At 38.8% G+C, this 25265-nt stretch overlaps 1 long non-coding RNA gene across 1 annotated transcript in view; it reads left to right on the top strand.

The window, feature by feature from the left end:
- The window catches only part of LOC145717942 (uncharacterized), a 47241-nt gene extending 26498 nt beyond the window's left edge, over positions 1 to 20743 (top strand). The window contains exon 3 of the long non-coding RNA XR_014141472.1: positions 18881 to 20743. This is a non-coding gene — a long non-coding RNA (uncharacterized LOC145717942). The remainder of the gene's footprint in view (positions 1 to 18880) is intronic.
- Positions 20744 to 25265: the final 4522 nt, after the last annotated feature.

Genomic DNA, 25265 nt, shown 5'->3' with positions numbered 1-25265 from the left:
GCATCTAAGATGTTCATAATTTTTTTTTAAAGATTTTATTTATTTATTTATTTGAGAGAGAGAAACAGCAGGAGAGGGGAGAGGGTCAGAGGGAGAAGCAGGCTCCCTGCTGAGCCAGGAGCCGGATATGGGACTTGATCCCAGGATTCTGGGATCATGACCTGAGCCTAAGGCAGTCGCTTAACCAACCGAGCCACCCAGGCGCCCTATGATGTTCATAATGTTTTAACAGACTTCATCCACCACCATCCTGGCCCATTGATTTTAACTTTTAATTTGTGGTATCCTATTGTTACTAGAACATACACCTGAGTTGTTTTTTAATAATGGTGTCAAGTGTCTGAGATTTTACCATGCTTGCAAGATCAAGGTTAGCCTGCTACAATTCCATACATGCCAAGAGATGACCTGACTCCCAGGTCAGAAACAAAGGACTTGTTACAAATAGCGAGCAGACAGCATGAGCTTCATATTCGTTATTTTCTCTTGTCCCTACCCTCCCACCCCGAATCACATGGGAAGGATACAGAGTGAGCAAGTTTGATGCATATAAACAGCACGTCTGGGTCATAACTGAGGAACTCTGTGATTAGGCACAATCAAATAAAAGCGCTGCTATCAAATCTGCCCAGCATTTGCCCCAACATTGTCTTACCCTGCTAAGGAAGCATATCTTTTCTCTGCCCTGGAGGGAGACACTATCTCCATCTTCAAGGTAGCTTACTATACAAAAATCCTTGAAAAGAGTTTGAAACAAAGCTGTCAAGGCCATTTGATTAAAAGACTTCCTGAAATGCGGGAGACCTGTGGAGACATGCTTCCCACTATTGGACTGTGGATTGTTGTTCATTTATCTACATATAGTCCATTTGAGGTCAACAGTTAGCTTTGTGAAGTGCTTGATAAGATGCTGCCAGTCCCCTGAGATTCTCCATTGCCTGCTCATCTACAGGTAAATGACCACAGGACTCACATCCATTTACTATTTCATTTCTGAATGGAGCTTTTACATGCATTTTTTGTCAGGTTCCATGTGTTTGATAAAGACTGAAATGCAGTGGATTCAGGGGAGAAGGAAAAGTAGATATAGTTGTGCATAGTATCTTCAGTTAAATAATATAAACGTAGAATGGATGAGGTAAATTTCTAGACATTCTTTGATTTCCACCTCTTTGCTAATAATAGGAGTGAGTACCATGCACATATAATGCCTTATACCTTTACCATATTTATTACTAAAGCATCCCACCTAAGGAGAGAAAAACTATATGAACGTATACACATTGAAAAGCCTTCTCATTGATATTGTCCAAAGTCTCAGTTGTTAAGCAGGGTTATTTCTTAGGAACGTTGAAAGGGAAGAGCTAATCGACTAACTTACCACATTGAGTCACAATCAAAAGGTCACTAATGATCTTTTCTTGACAGAGTGCCTTGATATTTGTGTTAATAAGATAAAATTGACTAGTGGAATTGTGGTCATTTAAATATGACTATTGTTGGTAATGGGTGAACAAGTCATAACTCATCTGTAACTTCTTGGAGACCCTAATAGGTGTGAGGCCTGAGAAATCCAGTTTCCATATTGATAGCATTTATCCAAAAATTATAACCTGAGAGAATATAACCTGAGAGTTATAACCTGAGAGAATCCTCCTAAAGCAGATGGGCATAATCACTCAGATTCCTTTGAACCATCAGAGGATAGAATAATCCAGAGTCAAAGAAAACAGACAATGGTGGTAATTTAGGATGGGGACACATCAGGTAGAAGAGATATTGCATCTTCCGGAAAGAACACACCATGGTTGTAAAGGATCTGTACCAAATATTGCCTTTCATAGGTACTCAGGTACCCATATGAGGCCAGTATTCTTGAAAAAGTGTAATATTTCATGACCTTAATAGGAACAACCATTTAGCCCTAGAGTTTGTGGCTGGCTCTTTAGAAGCATGGGGAAGGCAGAGACTAATTATTTTTTTCTTTACTATTCAATGAATTGATGCAGTGAGATAAATTTGAAAGTGCTTTAGAAAGAGAACGTTTATGAAATCACATTGCATATATGAATATATATTTTGATTTTATTATTACATTAAAAAATGAAATAATGATACCCAATACAAATCTTTTTAGGAAGCCGGTGGGATATAAGCTGGCTATGTCAATAAAATACACATGGTATCACGGATTGTACAACACTGGTGCCTATTTTACACAGTTAAAAAAAATTCAAATCTTTGCACAGCATGTGACATTTCACAAGGTAATTCTGACTTATATTTGTAGTCTCCTGCTACTTCCTCACATGCACACGGAGCATTCCTCTACTCTACTGAAAGCAACATACATTTTTATATCTCCTTGAATTTGCACATTCCTTGGCATTAACCATCTCGCTCTCTCTTTTCATCTGCTGACCTACTCCTTCAAGGCCAACCTTTCCTTTCAAGCCATCTCTGGCACAATCCCTGCCCCCATTCTTCTCTGCCCTTTCCAATCTAGTTTCTCCCCCAAATACTTTTTATTCCTCCCCAGCTACTTTTTACATACCTTTCTCTGAACATTTGTTCTGTTGCTTTATAACCAATGATCAATCTGACCCGTTTTTCTCACTTGCCTCTAACATTCTCACAGATAAGAACCATATCTCACCCTTTGTTGTGGCCCCCTAACACACACTGGGTGCTCAAATAATATTGAATAGAGAAGGTAATACGTTTCTCAGTTCTCACCTCACTTGACATTTGACCACATCATAATTATAGAAACACTCTCTTCCTTTGGTTTCTGTAATATCATTCACTTCTCATATTTCTAGAAAATCCTTCCCCGTCTCTTTGTATATGCCTTTCTCTGCTAACTCCTTAAATATTATCATTTTCAAAGCTCTGGCTCTTTCTTATGCCCTTCTTAATATCGAGTATCCCTTTCTACTGCTTCTACTGCTGTGGCTTTCATTATCACCCATATGCTGCTGAAACCCCAGTAAATATCTCTAGCTCTGACTTTTCTCCCCAAAGCAGGCACCCATACCCAACTGCAGTGGTGTACCAAGGAAGGAGTGAGGAGGACGATGGGCACAGACAGCTCCAGGAGGGAAGAGTATTTTGTCTGGAATTGCTTAGCATTGCTGGCACATGGCAATAATAAAAAGCAGATCACTTTTTTTTTTTTAAAGATTTTGTTTATTTATTTGACAGAGACACAGTGAGAGAGGGAACCAAGCAGGGGGAGTGGGAGAGGGAGAAGCAGGCTTCCCGCGGAGCAGGGAGCCTAATGTGGGGCTCGATGATCCCAGGATCCCGGGATCATGACCTGAGCCGAAGGCAGACGCTAAACGACTGAGCCACCCAGGCGCCACCAAAAGCAGATCACTTTTAGCCAACTTCATTCTTGCTTACAAATTCCCTGGAGACCATATACCAGTTTACTGCTACACTCAGGGAGAACTGCTCCCATTGTTGCACTTTTGATTACAATTGTCTCTTGCCATCTTTTGCTTGATATCTCACACTTAATATCTGCCACTGATCAAAGCTATACCCCAAACCTATTCCTCCTTATGTGTTCCTGATCTCAGTAAATCATACCACCATCCACTAGGCTCACAATACAAAATCTAGAAGGGACTGCAGATTTTGACCTTACTTTACCTCCCCTCCCCACATCCTAACAGTTTTGAAGTCTTGCTGATTCTACCTCAAAAATCAGTATCTAATTGTCTACTTCCCACCATTCTTACTCTACCCTAGTCTAGGATACTGTGATCTCTTATCTGATGATTAACTGTCTTCTATTTTGTGTCTTGTTTCCACTTTTGATCCCTCCAACCCATTCATCTGCATCTCACTTTAGCCATGGTGTTATTTTAAAAATATACAACTGACCCAGTAACTTTGCTGATTAATATGCTATAATGTCTTCTCGTTGCCCTTTAGGATTAATTACAAAAGCACAAGACTCTATACAATCTATCCAGCACTCCCCATCACAGCCCTTTAAACTTCTTTCTCTCTTCACTAGAATTTCTGCTTCAAGAGGGCAGGATTGTTTATCTTATTCACTGCTGAATCTTCAGTGCTTAGATGAGCGTTTCGCATCTGGTAGGCACTCAATAAGTACTTTCTAAGTAAAGTGAATGAATTCCTTATCTTCTCATTGCTTTCTGCTGGATTGAACCATACGGAGTTGCCATTCTGGTAGTCCATAAATAATGGCACTTTCCTATGGTTGAAGTTAATTATTTCCATTCACTATAGACCTATTTCAGTTCCACCAAAGGCTTATGACCTTTTGTACCTCAGAGTCTTGACCAATCTTCCCACAGCCTTCAACTCTGTTCCAAACTTGAATAACCACCATGCTCTTGTCTCGGCCAGCTCTTACTTGGTTGGCCTTTAGGTCTCACCTAAATATCACTCCCTCCAGGCTTTTCATGACTTCTCTGTCTAGATTACATCATTGTCTTATTTTTTTCTTTTAACACCTTATACTAATCCTTATGAGACATACTTGTTATTTGTTCATTGCCTGTATGAAGGACTATAATGACAAAACTCTTGCTGATTTTATTTACTACTTCGTCTCCAGTAACCCGCAAACTGCTTAATATGTGCCCAAATAACTATTAATTGAATGAATGAGCTAATGATGAGATACAGGAAGTATATGGAGAGATGTATTGGGATAGGAGATGTGTGTCCCTATGTTTTGCAAGAGTGAAGTATCTGTTTAATGCTGAAGATAAGGAAGAAATACAGGGAAAGAACTCAAAACATAGCAGAGGGGAATAAACAAAAGACTAAAGTCCATGAGGAGGGAGGGGTGGGATTCAGAGAGATAAAACAGACACAGGTCTATAGAGCCAACTACTGACTAGACATTTCCCCTTAAATGGCCCATAAGCCCCTAAAGCTCAACACACTTAACATGTGATCAGTCACTTTTCCCTCATCAAGCCAGAAGAATACCAAGGCAACAACAAAAGCCCTGTGGTTTCCCTCCAGTATACTTGCTCGCATTGAATGGCACCACCAGCCACCCAGTTGTCCAAGTGAGAAACCTGGGAGTCACTCACAGCTCTTCAATCTTCTGTAGCCCCCCATCCAATCTAATAGCAAGTCCTTTCAGATCTACCTACAAATGATCTGCCTCCTCCACTAGACTTTGTGCTCAGTGAAGAAAAGAACCATATTGGTTTTGTTTGCTACTGGGTGCCCAGAACCTAGGACCAGTGCCTAGTATACAGTAAGCACTAAATAAATATTTGTTGAATAAATGAATGAATAGAAAATGTAAAGAGGAGGTAGTTAGAGGAGGCAGAACAGAGCTGGCTTCTACAAATAACAAGGCCTAAGAGAACATATCCTACAGTTAAATCAGTAGGTAGCACCAACAAAACTGGGCCTTTGCATAATTAATCTAGTCATCTGAATGGTCAGTATGTATTGATTTTATACATACATATATACATCTCGAGTATATATATTTGATTATAAAACTCCCAAGTATTTCTGTATAAACCATGTTGTGACAGATCCAATAATACCCTTCTTGGTACCAACCTAATCAATTTATGTTTCATCTAGATCCAAGTATGGGATTACTGGCATCATAAACTTTGGTCATTGAACTTAGTTACATTGAACAGGAAAAATTCTCTTATGTTACCTTTCTATGCATATAGCTCTCCTCTCACTAAACAGATTATATCTCTGTAACTAGGTCAGTTCACCTCTCTGCAGGCTCAATTTTTTTCATTCTGAGTCTAATAGGTGAAGTCAATAGGTTTCCTAATTTTTTTATTGAGATAAAATGCCTAAGACCTGAAATTCCAGGAGTCAGATTTCTAGGGTGCCTTTCCGTCTGCTTTCTATGAATTTCAAATGGTTCAATTTATCCTCCTGCAAAGGCTGCCTGTGGAAACACTCAGTCCCTTTAAAGAGGCTTGTGTATTCATCAACAGCTCAACTGTCGAGTCTACACTCCCACACACCGTTCATCATCCTCGTGCTCAGGAGCATTCGGTTTTCAGAAGTGTTATTATAGTATTCAAGCCATACTCACCAAACCATTGTCAATTTTACTGGCTGGATTTCCGAGAGTCATCTTCCTGACTCAGCACACCTATGTTTATTTACCACTTCATAGGTGCCAAGGACTGTAGGATGCCTTGCACAGAATACAAGGCCTCGAGAAGTGGAAAATACAGTACCATTTATGAAACTTCTTTGAAGTTATTCTCTCAATTGTGAGATGAGGGTAATCACTACAACTTCAATGAGTAGCCAAGATGAATAACAATACTGTAGTTATTCCGTGGGGCCACTGTGAGGATTAACTGAGCAAATACACATAAAGCTCTTGGAACAGTGTCTGGCACATTGTCACTGCTAAATATGAGCTATTATATTATTATCCTATTGTACAGAGAAGAATCTGAATCTCATGGCTAAAGGAACTAATTCTGAGACACAGAACTTTTAAGTAGCAGATTTAGGACATTGATGAAGATTTCTCATACTACAAACCTCATGTTATCTTTACTACCATAGAGAGCTCCAACCTGAACAGTCAGGACAATCCTTTTCCTCTTCAAGATCTTTTTAGTAAAGATTAATTGAATTTTTACAGCCACAAATCTGTAGTAAGAAATACCTGTACGTGCACTGAAGCATGCACCTGTCAAAACGGCCCAATGCTTTAAGAACTCTTATTGTGTGTGCCCTTTGCGCAAATGACACAACTGAGGTCTCACAGCTAGTAAGTGATGAGGCTGTGATTCCAACTCAGTTCTAATTCCAGGAACCACACTTACAACCACTTTGCCCCAAAGGCTCCATTGCATTTGACTATAATTCCCCGGGGATAGTTGTATTCCTGCGTCTCTCGCAAGAAACCAAGAACTGATGTGTGCTCCCCAAAATATCACAGCCTACCCTTCCACGGCTCTTTACATCTGACAATTGCATCCACACACGTGTTCTCATTATAATTCCACAGCTGTGTATTTTATCTATTATATTTTATTCATCCATTCATTCATTTTTTGTTTTTATTCTCAATCAGGCACAGCATTATACCTAATTATAAGAAGTTCAAGAAAAGAGGTTGCCTGCTCTTGGGTTGCTCACAGTCCTATGGGATTTATTTATTTATTTATTTATTTATTTATTTATTTATTTTTTAAAAGATTTTATTTATTTGAGAGAGAGAATGAGAGACAGAGAGCACGAGAGGGGAGAGGGTCAGAGGGAGAAGCAGACTCCCTGCTAAGCAGGGAGCCCGATGCGGGACTCGAACCCGGGACTCCAGGATCATGACCTGAGCCGAAGGCAGTCGCTCAACCAACTGAGCCACCCAGGCGCCCAATCCTATGGGATTTAAAAGCAAAAGAATTACTGTTCCAAAAGGTTCATATTCTCCTTCTCTCCCTACCACCATATACACACGTGTGTTTACATGTGTACACACAGTCTCACACACTAGTGCATACATGTATGCATACATAAATATGCATAAAAATCTTACAAGTGTACTCTATTAGGAATGCTGATACTCATTTATATCTATATGCTCTACTAGATATCTTTCTTATTCAAGCATAATTAACAGTGTTATATTAGCTTCAGGTGTACAATATAATGATTCAACAATTCTATACATTTCTCAATGCTCATCAAGGTAAGTGTACTCTTTTAATCCCCTTTATGTATTTCACTCATCCCCTCACCCACCTCTAATAGCTTTCTTTAAAAATTTATATAATGGGGGCACCTGGGTGGTGCAGTTGGTTAAGCATCCAACTCTTGTTGGTTTCAGCTCAGGTCCTGATCTCAGGGTCCTGAGGATCGACCCCCAGGTTGGGACGTTTTCTCCCTCTCCCTCTGCCCCGCCTCCCGGCATGTGCATGCATGCTCTTTCTCTCTCAAAGAAGTAAATAAATCTTTAAATATATATATAAATGTTCATCAGACCTTTCCCGAATACTTACTAGAACCCAAGCACATTATGCAGTCATTCCTGCTGTATGCATTATGCCAGTAAGCATCCAAATCTGACAGTGGAAGCCAGTCACTGCATTTCATGGTGATGTTATTATACATTTACGTGGACAGTGAAAGACTCTTCATGCTGCTCAAGAGATTCAGGAAGGACAGCTCAGTGTGCCAAGCTGCATTCCTGACTTAAGTAGTCCTCATCACTATAGTCTTGATTTGAGGAAACTAAATGTCTGGAGCCCTCAGGTGAAAATTGTATGTTCCTTGTTATCTGAAAATAGTGTGTCTCCACTGGAGTTAATTACCTAAACAACTCTGCACAGAATCCATGTAGCTGTGTCATGCTTCTCTCCTAAACTAGAACAATATAATTGTAACACATAAAAATAAATCTTTGTATTTACTCTAATGAGCTTCCTTCTCAGTTTTGCTAGTGACACGAGAAACTAATAGTGAGGTCGATATAATGTCTCTATGGTAATTATCACGCCACTTCTTCTCTCTTCCTATATTCTTCTGATGTTACATTTTAATGTGTTTCTGCCCAAGTCAATTCAATTTATCAGTAGGCAAGAGGCATGAAACAGGGCTGATTTGCTCTGGATCTACTTACAAGTAAACTGTAAAACTCAATTTTCAAGTTCAGTTTTCAATCAGATACACATGAGAAGAACAATTTGGGGAATACCATTATTAACAGAGGTTTAATCTGATGTAAATACAAAAGAAAAATATTAAAGGGTGGTGCATATGTTGCATTTGCATTTTGTATTTGCAAAACCTGTATGTTTTCTTTTGGCTTCTCCATTGCAAAGGGATTTTAGGGTTATCATCTGTAATATGATAACCTAACAAGGGATCATGAAATTATAAAATGAGAAGGGGCCCAACAGATATACCAGCGCAGGGGTTTTCAAACTAGACCATGCGTGTCTGTGTGTAGAGATCCATTAGACTTCTTTAAGGGGGTACTTGTATGTGGCTAGGTCTAAGAGAATGGATTTTCAGTTCCCTTACTTCTCCATGCCTTTTTTGCAAAGTTGATCTACCTGGAAGCACCCAGAATGTAGATTCCAAGCAGCTTCTCCTTTATAGTCTCTTTTCATAAGCCTCCTCCTCCCACTTTAAAAAAGAAGCCCAGGGCTCCAGAACTGTCACCAAAACCACAGCATGGGGTATTTCCCTGGGGGAGAAAAACCTCCAAGTGACCAGACACAGGCTCAGTTTGATACACTGTTGTAACCGTCCAGAATGTGAATTGAAATACCACCGAGTGACACATTCTTTGCAATTCCTGTGCTTTCCAATTCTTTCCTTTCAACCACATTAAGGAAGACCTAAGCCAGTTACAATGGCTGATAAATCTTTGACATGTAAGTCAGAGTTTAAATGAGTGTGAGACATTAGCAAAATAAAACTCCTTTCCCACCACATTTATCTAGGGGCATATAAACTCATTGAAAAAATTATTCTTATCTAATGCACTTAAGAAACACATTTCTAATAAATACTAGTTGTATGGTTTTCTTTAATTTTATTTTATTATGTTAATCACCATACATTACATCATTAGTTTTTGATGTAGTGTTCCATGATTCATTGTTTGCGTATAACACCCAGTGCTCCATTCAATACGCGCCCTCTTTAATACCCATCACCAGGCTAACCCATCCCCCCACCCCCTCCCCCTAGAACCCTCAGTTGTTTCTATGTTTTTAAGTTTTTATTCAAATGTGTAATATGTTTTATTTTGATCAATTGTGTACTCCTACATAAGTGTAATGATCACTCAATCCTGAATGAGTTTTTCAACCCATATGAATATATGCTTACAGGAAATGTTTAAATGATCATTTTAATGCATATATATTTTTTGTGCCAAAGAAATATGAGCTGATGTTCCGTAAAAGACTTAAGAATAAAATATATTACACTAGTATAAAATACTGTGGAAATGGCTATATGAGTTGCAAGACAAAAAGGAACAATGCTAAATTTCTGACAGTTATAGTACATATTGTTCATGTTCATTTTAAGGGATAATGTTGTGTGTCCAATTGTTTTGACATATAGATACGATTGGACAACTTTAAAAGGATGATGAAATATTTTTATTTTAAAAACTCAACATCTGCAATATGCTCTAAAGTATACTCTTTGTGACCATTTAAACATACAGTGAAGATTTTTAGCTGTTAATTTATAAGTTCGTGAGGGAGTAAGTATGTTAGAAGGTTTTTATGGTCTATAAAAGCAAAAAGTTTGATGAACACTGTTCCAAGACAACAACTGTCAAGTAATTTTCACAGGGGAAAGCTTCCTTCAAATGAAATCTTACAAGGAATCTCAATACATAAAACAGATGTGCTTGGAACAGCTGTGCAGCCCCTTCTCATGCCACCCTACTCTAACCCCAGCGGCAGCCCGGCAAGGGTCTTCTCAGCATCTGCTAGAAAAGTTTTCAAATCACTGATTTAGTACAGCCTCTTATTTTACAGCTGGGAAGTAAGTGGCTCAGAGCCAGTGAATGACTGAACTCTACCCAAACCCGAGTTACCTACCTGCGGATCACAAGAGACTGTTCTTCCCCGACAGTTAATCCTCGACTTGAATAAATCATTGAAAAAACGAGTAATTCACATATCATTTTTTGGTCGTGTGCTTTTTAAGCACATGAATTTAAAAGCCTCACTGTGAAAACTTGCATCACGGTTCTGTCTTTTCTTAGGGGGTTAAGGCAATCCAAAGGGTAGGGTAAAACTCCAGGATGGTGTAATGTCAAGGAAAGGCAAGTCTGATTAAGTCAAAAGTGTTAATTTTATAAAGTGACTAAAGAAATGAAGTCATATGACAAGTTCACCTAAGATAGGATATAGACTAGAGCACAAATGAGTAAAATAAGTGTAAAGAGTATTTGGGATCACCTTCAGGGGTTGGTAGCATAAGCCCCAATCTGTTTTTGTGTCCAAGAATTAATTCCCGGACCCAGAAATAATAGGGAAGATAAACATGGCTCTCACTTCTTGAGAATGATGTTTGTGAAGCTTGATTATCTACAAATATATCCACCTAAACCTACATTGCTTAACATAACTCAATTTTAAATAACTGAAAGACAGGACATATATTTCATCTACATGAAAACACGTGACTGACAGTTTCATTTCTTCATTGTTCAATAAGACATTTTGATGTCTTGTTGAAAAGACTTTCATTTTTTCTGGTGGAAATTAAAAAAAAAAAAGAAGTTCCTCCTCTTCTGCCCACCCTCTAATACAGTGTTATCCTCAGCTTAACTCTGCAAACAGAGCATTATTCCATTCCATATATTTCTGATTATTGTACCAGTACTAACTTGAAACCTTCAGCACTATCTATAGACTAGCACGTTAGTAGCAGGTTGCTTGGATCAATAATGACAATCAAATTAGCTAATCCCGTTGCCTGTACAAATTGCTCACGGCTAACTGCATGCATACCTAGCAAAGATTTCCCAGCCTCGATGTCAATATTTCCTGCCTCTCTTCCTTAGTTCGATGTCCACATTTACCTCTCTGACCTCTGCTACTACTTTTCTCCTTGCAGACTCCTGGGCTCACTGACCTCGTTGCCCTTCAATTCTTCAACCAGCCCAGTGCACTCCTGCTTCAAGGCCTTTGCACTGGCTATTCCCTTTGCCTGGAATACATTTCCCCTAGATAAGGGCATGACTCACCCTTGCATGTTTCTCAAGTCTCTCTTCTAAAAATCTCTTTGCCCATGAGATCCACTCTTACCGTTACCCTGTTTCTTCCTTCTTTTGGACTTATTACCATCAAACATGCTATATAAGCTTTTTTGGTTTTGTTTGTTTCCTTGTTTTGTTTTTGTACTGTGTTCCCCTCTGCCCTCCAAATATAACTTCCACAAAGGCAAGAATATTTTTTTGTCTGAAGGAATAAATGCCACTTGATTTCAAATATGACAGAATGTAAAAAAGAGGGGCGCCTGGGTGGCTCAGTCGTTACTGCCTTCAGCTCAGGTCGTGGTCCCAGGGTCCTGGGATCGAGCCCCGCATCGGGCTCCCTGCTCTGTGGGAAGCCTGCTTCTCCCTCTCCCACTCCCCCTGCTTGTGTTCCCTCTCTCACTGTGTCTCTCTCTGTCAAATAAATAAATAAAATCTTAGGAAAAAAAAAAAAGAGTCAGTGTTAAAGGATATAGTAATATATGACCGTGGGACCCCCTACTTGTGGAAGAGACTAGTGTAGGAAATAATCATCTAGCAAGAAGCTAACAATAACTTTATACAGAGGAATAGGTTTTAAATGATGATGTCATATTAAGGAGAACAAGAGAAAAGGAGAACTTGAATGAGTGCAGACAATTCAGCACAGATGGATTCAACGCATTTTCCAAAACAGACTCAAAAGGGAACGATGCCTGCGTGATCCTTCCTGCGACAAACAGAATTTTATCATCTGTGGTGCTTACTGGCCCTCAGAACCGGAAATTAGTCTAGTGTTTATAGAAATACTCTATCTCCCTTACAAGTGAAACTTGTATGTTACAGACAATAGAGAACTCGTGTTTTAAAATGTATTGTGTATTATCAGCCTAGTAGCAGCATTTAAATTCAATTCACAAAACCACTTTAGGTTAAGGCAGCATAAAAAAGGAAGCTGTCAATGCTAATGCTATGAAGCAACCCAAATTACATTTTACTGTGGGCTCCAAATTTTAAGGTGGCTGCATACAGTTTACTAAGCGGGCAATATTGTCTGTTAACATAAGTTTTTATATGGTGTTAATTACTTGTCAATATGCTAATCTTCCTCATTAGAATGCTCTCTCTTTCCTTTGTCACTTCCCACTAGTGACCTATATTTGGGGACACTAGTGACATATACAAGTAAGAGAAAATGGGAAACTACCTTTACCCTTAAAAATTAGGCTCACATATTCTTTTCCTCTAATACACGCTGAAAAGCACACTGAAGTACATGTAACTTGCTTTGAGAATGTTACCCTGCCTTAAATATGATCTTGAAAAAAATTCTAAAGGGCTCTTCCTAATATGGATAAGGTCATCACCAGGAGACAGAAAATGAAAACCCAGAGTTAAGTAGGGAAATTGCAGAATTCAGATAAAGCCGTTTCTTTTAGTGAGGACAAGAAGCTGCTCTCAGAAACAGATTGTATTTCCAATTGGCAGAAGGCTACTGTTCTAATAATGCTAACACAAGGCCAGCAGATCCTCCAATAAAAACTATTACCTCAGAAAAGGAGGTGTCAAATTAAAGGACCAAACATTATCTGTTTTTAAAGACCAATCACAGGGGCACCTGGCTGGCTCAGTCCTTAAGCGTCTGCCTTCAGCTCAGGTCATGGTCCCAGGGTCCTGGGATCGAGCCCCACATCCGGCTCCCTGCTCAGCGGGAGGCCTGCTTCTCCCTCTCCCACTCCGCCTGCTTGTGTTCCCTCTCTCACTGTCTCTCTCTGTCAAATAAATAAACAAAATCTTAAAATAAAAAAGAAAAGAAAAGGCCAATCACAGAATAAGCACAAATGAACCAGGATCCCAGTAGCTTAGCTCCAGTGGCTGGGTGTAGGAAAAAAGTTGGAATGATGCCAAGAACTGAATTCAAGTCAACTGTCATTCAGTGCCCTGCCACATGTGTTGTGTTGTGCTCCCTTGTGGCAAGCAGCTCAACTTCTTACCCTGCTGCATTCACTCATCTCCTTCCTATGCAGGATTTTCTATTTTTTTTTTTATTAGTTTACAATTCCCCAGAATTGGAGTCCAGTTCTCCCTGCCTCCATTCTCCACTCTTTTAATCTTTCTCTTAAAGTTATTGTTCTGGAATCCAAATGTGATCTCCATATACCCTACGTTAACCATTCCACGACAGTATGCCTACAAATGTAAGCTTCTGAAACCAGGAATTTTCATTTGTTTTGTTCTCAACCGTATTTCCCGTGATTAGAAAAGTGTTTGCACTTAATAGGCATCGGACAACTATTGAATTAATAAACTAAGTCGTTGTCATGGTAACAAATTATCCTTCTCAGTCAGGAAAATGTCTTTTACAATCTCGCACTAAACTACCTTTCCAGGCTCTTTTCCCATAATCTCTATGCTATAATTTGATCTTACTGTACCAAAAATCTACCATGTTTCCAGAGGCTGCCCATAGTTGCTTGCCACATGGACCTTTCCACCATGGCCACTTACTTCATGAACACAAGAAGGGGAGTTTCTTCTATAGTGACTTAGCTAACAAAAGATGGAGTCTTATATGACATGACATTATCATGGGAGGGACATCCATCACCTTTGTCACATTGTATGGCTTAGACGTAAGTCACAGATCCTACCCATACTCAAGATGAGGGAATAATAAGAAGGTGTGAATACCAGGAGGTAGGAATCAGACCACAACCTAAGAGATCAGAGTCTTGTTTGCAACCAGGTGGACTGCGATGCCATTTACTAAGATTAAGAACAAGTTTCTCCTGGGACTACAGAAGGGTGGGTTTGAAGATCATGAGTTCCCTAATAGGTATGTTGAATTTAAAGAGACCTTGAGGCATCTATTTACAGATGTGTAGAGTAGAAAATACAGATCTGAAATTTGGAACAGAATGTCAGGCTGGAGAAATAAATTGAAAAGGCTGTCAAGATATGGTATGAGAATAGAAGAGATCAAAGGGGGAAAAAAGACAATATTCAAAGGCACTTCACTATTCAAGGCCCCTGAAAAGGACAAGTATTCACAAAACAAATATTTAGTCAGTGTCTAAAATGTGTCAAGCATTGTGTTAGGTGTTGGCCAAACTATGTGTCTTGAGCCCAGAGACGAGATGCCTGAGCTAGGACAAAAAACAGACTGCAAACGCTTTTTGGACCAAGACTATTTCTGAGTCATCACTGTATCTGAAAACATAGAATAATTATTTGCATGTAGTAGATGTTAAATCTACTATGAACTAAGGAATTTACTTATTTCCTGGTCATAAGCACACACGCACACAAACACTCTCATACTCACATTCACAGATCAGTCCTAGGAATACGAAGCTCCATTGTATTTCCTTGTCCTCTTCTTCAGGATATTTAAATAGACTTTCACCAGATTATAGAGCTAAGCATTCAGATTTAACCAAATCACAGAATTCATATTGTAAGGAATAAAATAAACAGTGCTATAAAATCAATAAAATAACTCAATATAGCAAATAAAAAATATCACTTCCAATACAGGTTTTCTGCAAACATAATTCCTTCTGATTTTCTCTAACTTGTATGGTGGCAACATTCAATATGTAATTAGAAATCAATAGTTTCTCCTAAAGTTATACAGTTTGTAGGACACTTGTGGTACTCAACTATAAAATAGATGTAGGTTACTGAGCAGCAACTGCCTGGAAGTTAAAGAATGAAGAACAAAAGATTCTTGCTTAGGTCTTTCATTGAAAATATTTCTCAAGTCAATAGATATGCTCAAGAAAATTCACTTAAAAATAATTCCTGGGGTGCCTGGGTGGCTCAGTCAGTTAAGCATCTGTCTTTGGCTCAGGTCATGATCTCGGGCTCCTGGGATGGAGCCCCACATCGGGCTCCCTGCTCAGCTGCGAGTCTGCTACTCCCTCTCTCTGTACCCCTCCCCCCCGCTCATACTCTCTGTCTCTCTCTCAAATAAATAAAATCTTTAAAAAAAATTAAAAGAAATAATTACTGATGAGTTAAAAAAATAAATAAAAGAGTTAAGCTAGAAATGTGCTTCAATTAATTGTATTTCCTTTACATAGTTGAAAAAATAGGTTCAATAGATATAGTTTGTATATCTCAGAAAAATGTGAATGAAAAACAATCACAGCCTACAGAAACTGTTAACTCCTAATGTACAGAGATTTAGAGGAGGCAAGTAAAGCTTTCAGATCAATAACCCACAAGTAAGTGAAAGAATAAACCTCAAAAGGTCCAAATTAACTGAGTTCTTCTGCACTGAACTATCAGGGTCTCATGAAATCCAGACCTTGTCATTTTACACTGCTTAAATGTAGTTTGATGATAACCAAACAGATGGGGCATAATAATGATTGTATTTGACAACTTTTAAGGAATAATAGCTGTCTTAAGACTTTCATGAAACTCTCTGTTGACACATACCACTATATGTTTCTTCCCATCAGATGCAATGCAATAGATCTTTAAAAAGTAAATGACTCTTCTAGACCCATAATGTTTTATCTAGCACTCCATGAGCAGTTTCTCATCAAATTAAATAGAGAAATTATATTTTTCTCATTTCTATAGAGACCATATGGTTGGCTGGTTTGTTGATGCCAAAAGGTGAGCTACCATGAAATTCATTCTTCCTCTTTAATTTAGGCACAATTTGTTGCTTTTGCTTTCTTTCTAAGGACTGTCACTTTCCTGTGATCCATTGTTTGCTCCCTCACTCCTTTCATCAAGAGAAAAACAGGAGAAATATCAGCTAGCTTTTATTTTTGGACTCATTTAACTAGTTTATGAGAATGATAGTATTGGTGTCCTGATGCTTGAGATTCTCTCTCTCCCTCACAAGCCATAATTAAAAAGTGTCAATTGTGGCCTATTGCAAACTTTGTAGGTACCCTCAAATTGCTAACTTTAAATTAATATTATAAGTTAATGCTCCAAAGGCCACATCTGATTGAAATTCTGGAAAAGAGGTAGAAGAACAGACATGTACAAATAGATATAGAGAATTATTTTTATAATTTTTGAATACTTACAACTCTCTAGAAAACAAAATACACAATGATAAATTAAAATTTTAAAATCCAACATAATATCTTAGTTTTAAAATTATGCTTGGGGCACCTGGGTGGCTCAGATGGTTGGGCACCCAACTCTTGATTTTGGTGTGGGTAGAGATCTCGGGGTTATGGGATTGAGCTCCCTGTCGGGCTCTGCGCTTGGTGTGGAGCCTGCCTGGGGATCTCTCTCTCTCTGCCCCTCCCCCTCCTCTAAAAAGGAAAAAAATTACGCTCTCATCTTGGGCATTAGAAATGAGTTCACAACGGCCAGTCACTAGGAGTCTTCCTTTGAAGAGAAAATGGGGGTGCCTGTTGTTCAGTCATTTAAATGTCCAACTTTTTTAAAAGATTTTATTTATTTATTTATTTAGAGCACAAGTATGAGCAGATGGAGGGGCAGAGGGAGAGGGAGACAGAATCCTCAGCAGACTCCATGCTCAGTGTGGAGCTCCACAAAGGGCTTGATCTCATGACCCTGAGATCATGACCTGAGCCAAACACTTAACTGACTAAGCGCCCCAGACACCCCAAGCATTGGACTCTTGATCTTAGGTCATGATCTCAGTTCAGGTCTTGATCTCAGGGTGGTGAGTTCAAGCCCCACCTTGGGCTCCACACTGGGTGTGGAGCCTACTGGAAAAAGAAAAGAGAGAGAAAATGAATGTGAAAGTATGATGTAGCTGATGATTGGTTGGGAAGCTAAGACACAGATATAAGTAACATATATAAGGCAGGATATGATCAGGCATTATAAAAAAGTTTCCACAAAATGCCATGACAAGACAGGAAAGTGAGGCAGTTTTATGACGAAGGATGCTGAAGAAATCTTCAAGGGGGACTTACTATCTGGGTGGAGACCTCATAGGAAGTGTAGAAATGGGAGTAACAGCATTCCAGAGGGAGAATACTTTGTGAGTAAAGGTAAAGAAAGAGAAATGTGTATACCCCAAACCATGCAATGTGGTTAGAACATAATGGGATAATGGGAATTAATGGGAAGTGGATAATGGGAAATAATAGAAGAGAAAGGCTGTACAGGCAGTTTGAAGTTGAATTATCATTTATTTATTTATTTAAAAGATTCTTGAAATTATTTTTTTTAAAGATTTGAGAGAGAGAGAGAGCACAAGTGGGAGGAGGGGCAGAAGGAGAGGGAGAGAGAGAATCTCAAGCAGATTCCTGGCTGAGCATGGAGCCTGCCAAGGGCTCCATCTCAACTCTAAGATCATGACCTGAGCCAAAATAAAGAGTCAGACAGTCAACAGACTGAGCCACCAAGGCCCCTTAAGGATTTTATTTTTAAGTAATCTTTACACCCAATGTAGGGCTCAAATTCACAATCCCAAGATCAAGAATCACATGCTGGTCTGATTGAGTCAGCTAGGTGCCCCTAAAGTTGAATTATAATTTAAATCAAGTGTCCACCCTTTACCAATTGAGTGACACTGGATAATTTACTTAAGTAATCTGAGCCTATTTCCCTGTGTTTTTAAAATCCGGATAACAAGATTTTAAAAAATATTTACATAAAGAACATCCTTTCCTATTTCTTGTACAAAATAGACAGTGAATAAGATAATACCCATTTCTTGGGGCGCCTGGGTGGCTCAGTTGGTTAAGCGACTGCCTTCGGCTCAGGTCATGATCCTGGAGTCCCGGGATCGAGTCCTGCATCGGGCTCCCTGCTCGGCGGGGAGTCTGCTTCTCTCTCTGACCCTCCCCCTCTCATGCTCTCTCTCTCTCTATCTCATTCTCTCTCTCAAATAAATAAATAAAATATTTAAAAAAAAAAAGATAATACCCATTTCTTTAGCTTTCTGTCCTGAAACACTACAATATATAGTTATAATTTATACAAATATAACCTACTCTGTATATGTAATTCTGAAAATCCCTATGAATGCATACATATTTTGTAAGTAATGCTGCATTTAAATGTGCCTCTGTGGATCAGTATTTATAGATAAAACTTTTGAAAAGAGAATAATTTCACCCCCTTTCCTCAATTTTCTCCTTTCATAAATCCAGATTTTCAAACATCATGCTTTTTTGTTTTATGGTTTTTGTTTTTGTTTTTGTTTTTGTTTTAAAGTAGATTCTAAGACCAGCATGGAGCCCAATGCAGGACCCAGACTCACAATTCAGAGATCAAGACCAGAGCCATGATCAAGAGCCGGACACTCAACCAACTGGGCCGCCCAGCCGCCCCAAAGTTTTCTTAATGAGGACTAAATCTATGTGAACTTGCTTTTGAAACAAACTTTGACCCCGGAGGTGTATGCAAATATAGTCTCATAGCCTAGAATGTGCTTCCTTATCAGAGTGTCATCAATGGGTCAGATTGTAAAAGAGCCTAGTAACCTGCATGGGATTCAGTTTGGAAAATTGTTTTGAAAACATGTCTAATGTGTCCCTTAGAGTTTCTGTGGAAAGAAGGTTTAGGAAAATATCCAAAATGAAGTTTCTGAAACTCTGGCAGAGTTAAACCTAGAGGCAGTGCAGCAGAGGCCGGATTAGAGCCACCATTTAGCTCTGAGAATTAAACATGGCGGCACTACACTTTGACCTTGTTTGCAACTTGACTCTTGACTGAAAACGTATTGGGTGAGGGAAGGGCGAAGAAATGAGACGCACTTGGTACTTAATTTGCTGAGAGAATGAAAGAGAAACGTGGGCTGGAGGAAAATAGGTGCTAAAATGACACCTCTAATTGTACTTTATTAGCATTAAAATCAAGATTTCAGGGCTGAGTCCCTGTCATTCCGCGAAACCAGAAGCACCTGAGCTATGGACAAAATGAATATGCTTATTCTGAAGTAGGAAAGTGTGCAAAATGTAGCCTCCAATTGGGACTGAGGTTGTAGATCAAACAGGGTACCTGCCTTAAAATCATCTGGCTGTCATCATTGAATGTAGAGTGTTTGAGTGTTTTGGGTATTAGAAATACCAGACCGACTTAAATTAGATAGCTAGATGGAGATACAGACAATGCTTTACCATTACATCACATCACCCGATTCCCTGGGCACGTGCACAGCCATTATCCTCTACAGTCTCTTCTTATTTTATGTTGGATGGGAAGGACAGAGATTGATACTTTCATTTTACAAATGAGAAAAATAAGGTTCAGGGACAGGAACTTTGTAACAGTTACATAGCTAATAACTTGTCCATGTATCCCAGTTACTATTGCTGTGAAGCCAACTACCTTAAAACCCAGATGCTTAGAGCCCCAACTATTTTCTTATGCTTGACATATTCTGTACTTCAGGAATTTGCGCAGGTCTCAGAGGATTCTTCTGCTCCCCATGGCATTGACTGAAGTCAATTTGTGGTAACTGGCTGCTGAAAGGGATGGTCTGTAGGGCCCTACACTGCTTGACTCACATGCCTGACAACTTAGAAGAGATGACTGGAAGCAGTCTGGGATCAGCTAGGGACTTCTAACCGCAGTCTGGGATCAGCTAGGGACTTCTAACCAAAGTGTCTACATGTAGCCCCTCCAACATGCAGGTCGCAGGAAATCCACACTTCTGATACTGTGGTTGGCTTCCCCCTGAGAAAGTATCTGAAGACAACCAGGCAGAAGATGTTTGACCCTTTCGAAACTAGACTTGGCAGTCACAGAGCATCCTTTCTGCTGCATTTCTAACAATTACAAGCAAGTCATAATCACCTACCCAGTTTGAAAGGGAGGGAAATTAGATTCCATCTCTTGATTGGAATGTGTCAAAGTCAAACTGTAAAAGAAAAATTTGGGGGGTCCTTCTTTAGGAAATACAATGTGCTGGAAGTGCCAAGACTAAAACTACAACCTCATGACCCCTCGATTTTCCTACTTCCTAAATCTCTGCACTTCATATATATGCAAGTGCGTAACCACACACACATGCATAGACATATACAGTGCCAAACACAGACACATGCATTATAAATTAAGATATAACTGGCATAAGGGCAGCACATTGCTTGTTGTTGGGATTTTTGGGGGGAGGGGGTAATTATTGTATTCGTTCTGCTATTAGCATGGTAGGTACTCGATACACATTTGTGAAATGAGTGGATGAATGAATACATGAATAATAAATGTAGGAAAAGTATACGAAGTACATCATTTTCACTTTCTATATAAAAGAGCATAGAAATGTGTATTCTAATCAATTTAATTATAGCTATGTTTAGTTACATTTTAGAAATTAGTTTGGCTAGTCTTGGCTGATATTGCCATGCAATAATAAACAGAAATTATAATGCTAGAAAGTGGAAAATGATTTCATACCTCTGTATACAAACTCCAAGGATTAAATCTAGGCAGGAGTTCATTTACAAGGTAGCATTTTTTCTTTACTTAAGTATAATTAATATACAGTGTTATATTAGTTTCAGGTATACAATATAATGATTCAACAATTCTATATATTACTCAGTGCTCATCATGATAAGTGTACTCTTTAATCCCCTAATTTGTTTCACCCATATGCCCGCCTACCTCCTCTCTGGTAACCATCAGATTGTTCTTCATACTTAAGAGTCTTTTGAACCAGTCATTCAACTGGGTATTTGCCCAAAGAAAATGAAAACATGATTATGAAAAGATATATGCACCACTATTTATTTTTTTAAAGATTTTATTTATTTATTTGAGGGGGAGAGAGAGAGAGAGAGGAAGAGTGCGTGTTCAGGAGTGGGGGGAAGGGCAGAGGGCAAGAGAGAGAAGGAGGCTCCCCACTGAGCAGCGAGCACAAGGGATGCCTGACTGGATCCCAGGATTCCAGGATCATGACCCAAGCCAAAGGCAGATACTTAACTGACTGAGCCACCCAGGTGCCCCCACCCCTACATTTATTGCAGCATTATTTACAATAGCCAAGATACGGAAGGAACTCAAGTGTCCATCAACTGATGAATGGAGAAAGATGTGGTGCGTATATATACAATAGAACATTAGCCAGAAAAAAAGAACGAAATCTTGCCATTATACAAGGTAAAATTGTGATAAATAACCTCTATGACCTCATAAGGGGCTGGGTCAGTTCTACCTTAAAGATATGTTGTGTCCATCTGTATTGTGAAGTCCTCTATGGATTCCTGGGATTGTCACAACCCACTTTTCTCTTTATCCTTGGCTTTTGTGTTATGATTTTACAATAACTAGTATTTTGCTTTGTAAAGTTTTTAACATTGTGCACTAAACTAGATAAGAAATACCCAGAAGATAGTCCAGCCTAATCACAGTGAGAAGAGAAATGTATTTCCTGTCTATGCTTCCAAGTATTTTTTTCCTTGACTAAAAAATATTACATTATTAAACAAAAAGTAAATGATTGACTGGGGGCAATACTGAAACAATTTGCAACAAGTAGGTGTGTGAATACAGTGATTTGTTTTAGGGGAGAATTTGTCATTTGTGGTAAAAGGGGTGTTTTCTAGGAAGAATAATTAAACTTGGCCTATATTCAAAATGCACATTCTACCCAAGAACAAACATGTCACTTTCACAAGTGAGCAATGATTATGTCTTTCAAGTACACTAGAGGAACTCAGTTTCAAAAAGGCATAAATAAACAATGAATATGCTTCTTGATTAATTTGCTACAATTAAGTTCTTTTAGGCTTACAAGTCATCTAGATGAAGTGCCACTGAGTCAAACTCTTTGTTCACAACTCATTTTGACCCTTGAGTAACAGTACAGTAATCAGTCTGTTTTTAGGAGGTATGAAAATTTCAGTTTATGACACTGAAAACATTGGATCTGATGATCTCAGATTTCTGGGCCTCAAATAATTTCTAAAACCCAGGGGGAACATGGATTGGGAGGAGAGGTGATCTAGCATTCATGGTCCCCAACACCTATTTTTCGAGATTGGGAAATGCACTCAAAGAGAGGTGACAGTCTAAGAATATAAAGCTAGTCTGGACCACAAATAGAACCCATGTTTCCCAATTCGTTCTGAGTTTATTCCAAGTCTGCTCAAACTGTAACAATCTTTTGAAACCTGTTAAAAATTTTTATTTTAATAAAGTGATCTCAGTCACAATAATACTGATTTAAGACATCCCGTTTAACATAAGAAAATGACAACAACAACAAAAACAAAACAAAATGAATAAATAAAATAAGAAAACACTCACACTTGTCAGAATGACTAAAATCAACAACAGAAGAAAGAGGTGTTGGTGAGGATGTGGAGAAAAAGGAACCCTCTTGCACTGTTGGTGGGAATGCAAACTGGTGACGCCACTGTGGAAAACAGTATGGAGGTTCCTCAAAAAGTTAAAAATAGAACTAGCCCTACAATCCAGTAATTGCACTAGGTATTTACCCCAAAAATATAAAAACACTAATTCAAAGGGATACATGCACCCTGATGTTTATAGCAGCATTATTTACAACAGCCGAACTATGGAAGCAAACCAAGTGTCCATCCATATGTGAATGGATAAAGAGGTGGTATATATATACAATAGAATATTATTCAGCCATAAAACTGACTGAATCTTGCCATTTGCAATGACATGGATGGAGCTAGAGAGTATAATGCTAAGTGAAATAAGTCAGTCAGAGAAAGACAAATACCATACAATTTCACTCATGTGGAATTTAAGATACAAAACAAACAAGCAAAGGAAAAAAATGAGTGAGAGAGTGAGCAAGAGACAAACCAAGAAACAGACTCTTTCTTTAAAAAGATTTTATTTACTTATTTGAGAAAGAGAGAGCACAGAGGGAGAAACAGACTCCATGCTGAGTAGGGAGTCCAATGGGGCGCTCCATCCCAGGACGCTGAGATCATGACCTGACCCAAAGGCAGATGCTTAACGGACTGAGCCACTCAGGCACCCCCCCCCCCAAGAAACAGACTCTTTTTTAAATTTTTTTTATTATTTTTATTTTTTTAAAGATTTTATTTATTTATTTGAGAGAGAGAGAGAATGAGAGAGAGCACATGAGAGGGGGGAGGGTCAGAGGGAGAAGCAGACTCCCTGCCGAGCAGGGAGCCCGATGTGGGACTCGATCCCGGGACTCCAGGATCATGACCTGAGCCGAAGGCAGTCCCTTAACCAACTGAGCCACCCAGGCGCCCCAGACTCTTAACTACAGACAACAAACTGATGGTTACCAGAGGGGTGGTGGGGTGGGTGATGGGGGAAATAGGGGATGGGGATTAAGGAGCGCACCCATGATGACCACTGGGTGATGTATGGAAGTGTTGAATCACTATATTGTCCACCTAAAAGTAATTTAACATGTTTAACTATATATGTTTAACTATACTCGAATTAAAATAAAAACTTAAAAAAATAAAATAGGAAAACACTGCACTGTAAAGTATGGTGCGTATCTTACTTTGTCAGTTTCTTTGTTTGTTTTAGGTTTCGGTTAAAATTGTGACCCAGACTTGTAATATTCTTTCCTGTTCATGTTGTACCATAAGAAGCATGAATGTCAGTGACCTGAGTGGCCTGAGAGAGAGGAGCAAATAAGACATATGAGAAGAATTATCGAACTGCACCAGACCAAGGATTCATCAAAAGGAGAAGGATTATTTATGAGGCAGCTTCAAGGGCTCCAACTCTTTACCTACTAGTAGTAGATAACTATAATGTAAGTCACCTCAGTGTTGGCACAGGTAAACAAAGAATCTTTCCATTTCAGTGGGACCCACTTGAATATTTATTCATCAAAAGCTATTTTAAGTTTATGCTTCCCATAAACTTTTAAATAAGATTACAGGAGATCATCATTATAGGAATTATTATAATCAATTTTGTGTTTTTCGATTACAAATGTAATAAATGTTTATTATAAAATTAAAAATATACTCATGGTAATAGAATTTAGTTTAGTGCGGTAATAATTTGGAGCCTTTATTTCCAGTTTTTAAAATAATGTATATATAGGGGTATACACATACATGAATACACCCCAGAAACACACAACATTTGTGTTTCATGAAAATTTCAAAGCCTGCTTTTATTTGGCCTCACATTATATAATGAGTATTCTCCAGGTCATTGGGAAGTCGTTCTAAATAACACTGTGATGACTATGTAGAAGACCATAATATGGAAATCACAGGTTCTTTATTCTTCTGTTAAATATCTAAGTAATCCTAATGTGCTACTGGACACAATGTTATAGTGAAGGTTTTGGTGGATTGGCTAATTTTTATGTTTCTGATCATTTCTATAGTATAGCTTCCTAGATATAGAATCATTTAATCAAATGATATGAATAAATTTGAGTCTTCTCACACATATGGCCAGTTCTTTTTTCCCGAATTGTTGATAGTGTTTGTGAAGTTTCAACTGGTTTTAGCTGGGTAGTGGCTGATTGTGAGCTCAGGAAGCTAATTTCCTTGCATTTTCAGTAGGCTGCCACTAGGCCTGCTCAGGCTCCTGTGGGCGAAAGAAGGCAGGTTTCAGCCATAGGTGTGGCCGACTACATGATTTTTTAGTAATAACTGTGTTTTAAAGA

Source organism: Leptonychotes weddellii, chromosome X (genome assembly GCF_054177405.1).
Source record: "Leptonychotes weddellii isolate Sample4059 chromosome X, ASM5417740v2, whole genome shotgun sequence".
Taxonomy (NCBI): Eukaryota; Metazoa; Chordata; class Mammalia; order Carnivora; family Phocidae; genus Leptonychotes; species Leptonychotes weddellii.
Note: the sequence above shows the minus strand (reverse complement) of the source record. Positions and strands in the feature narration are given on the sequence as shown.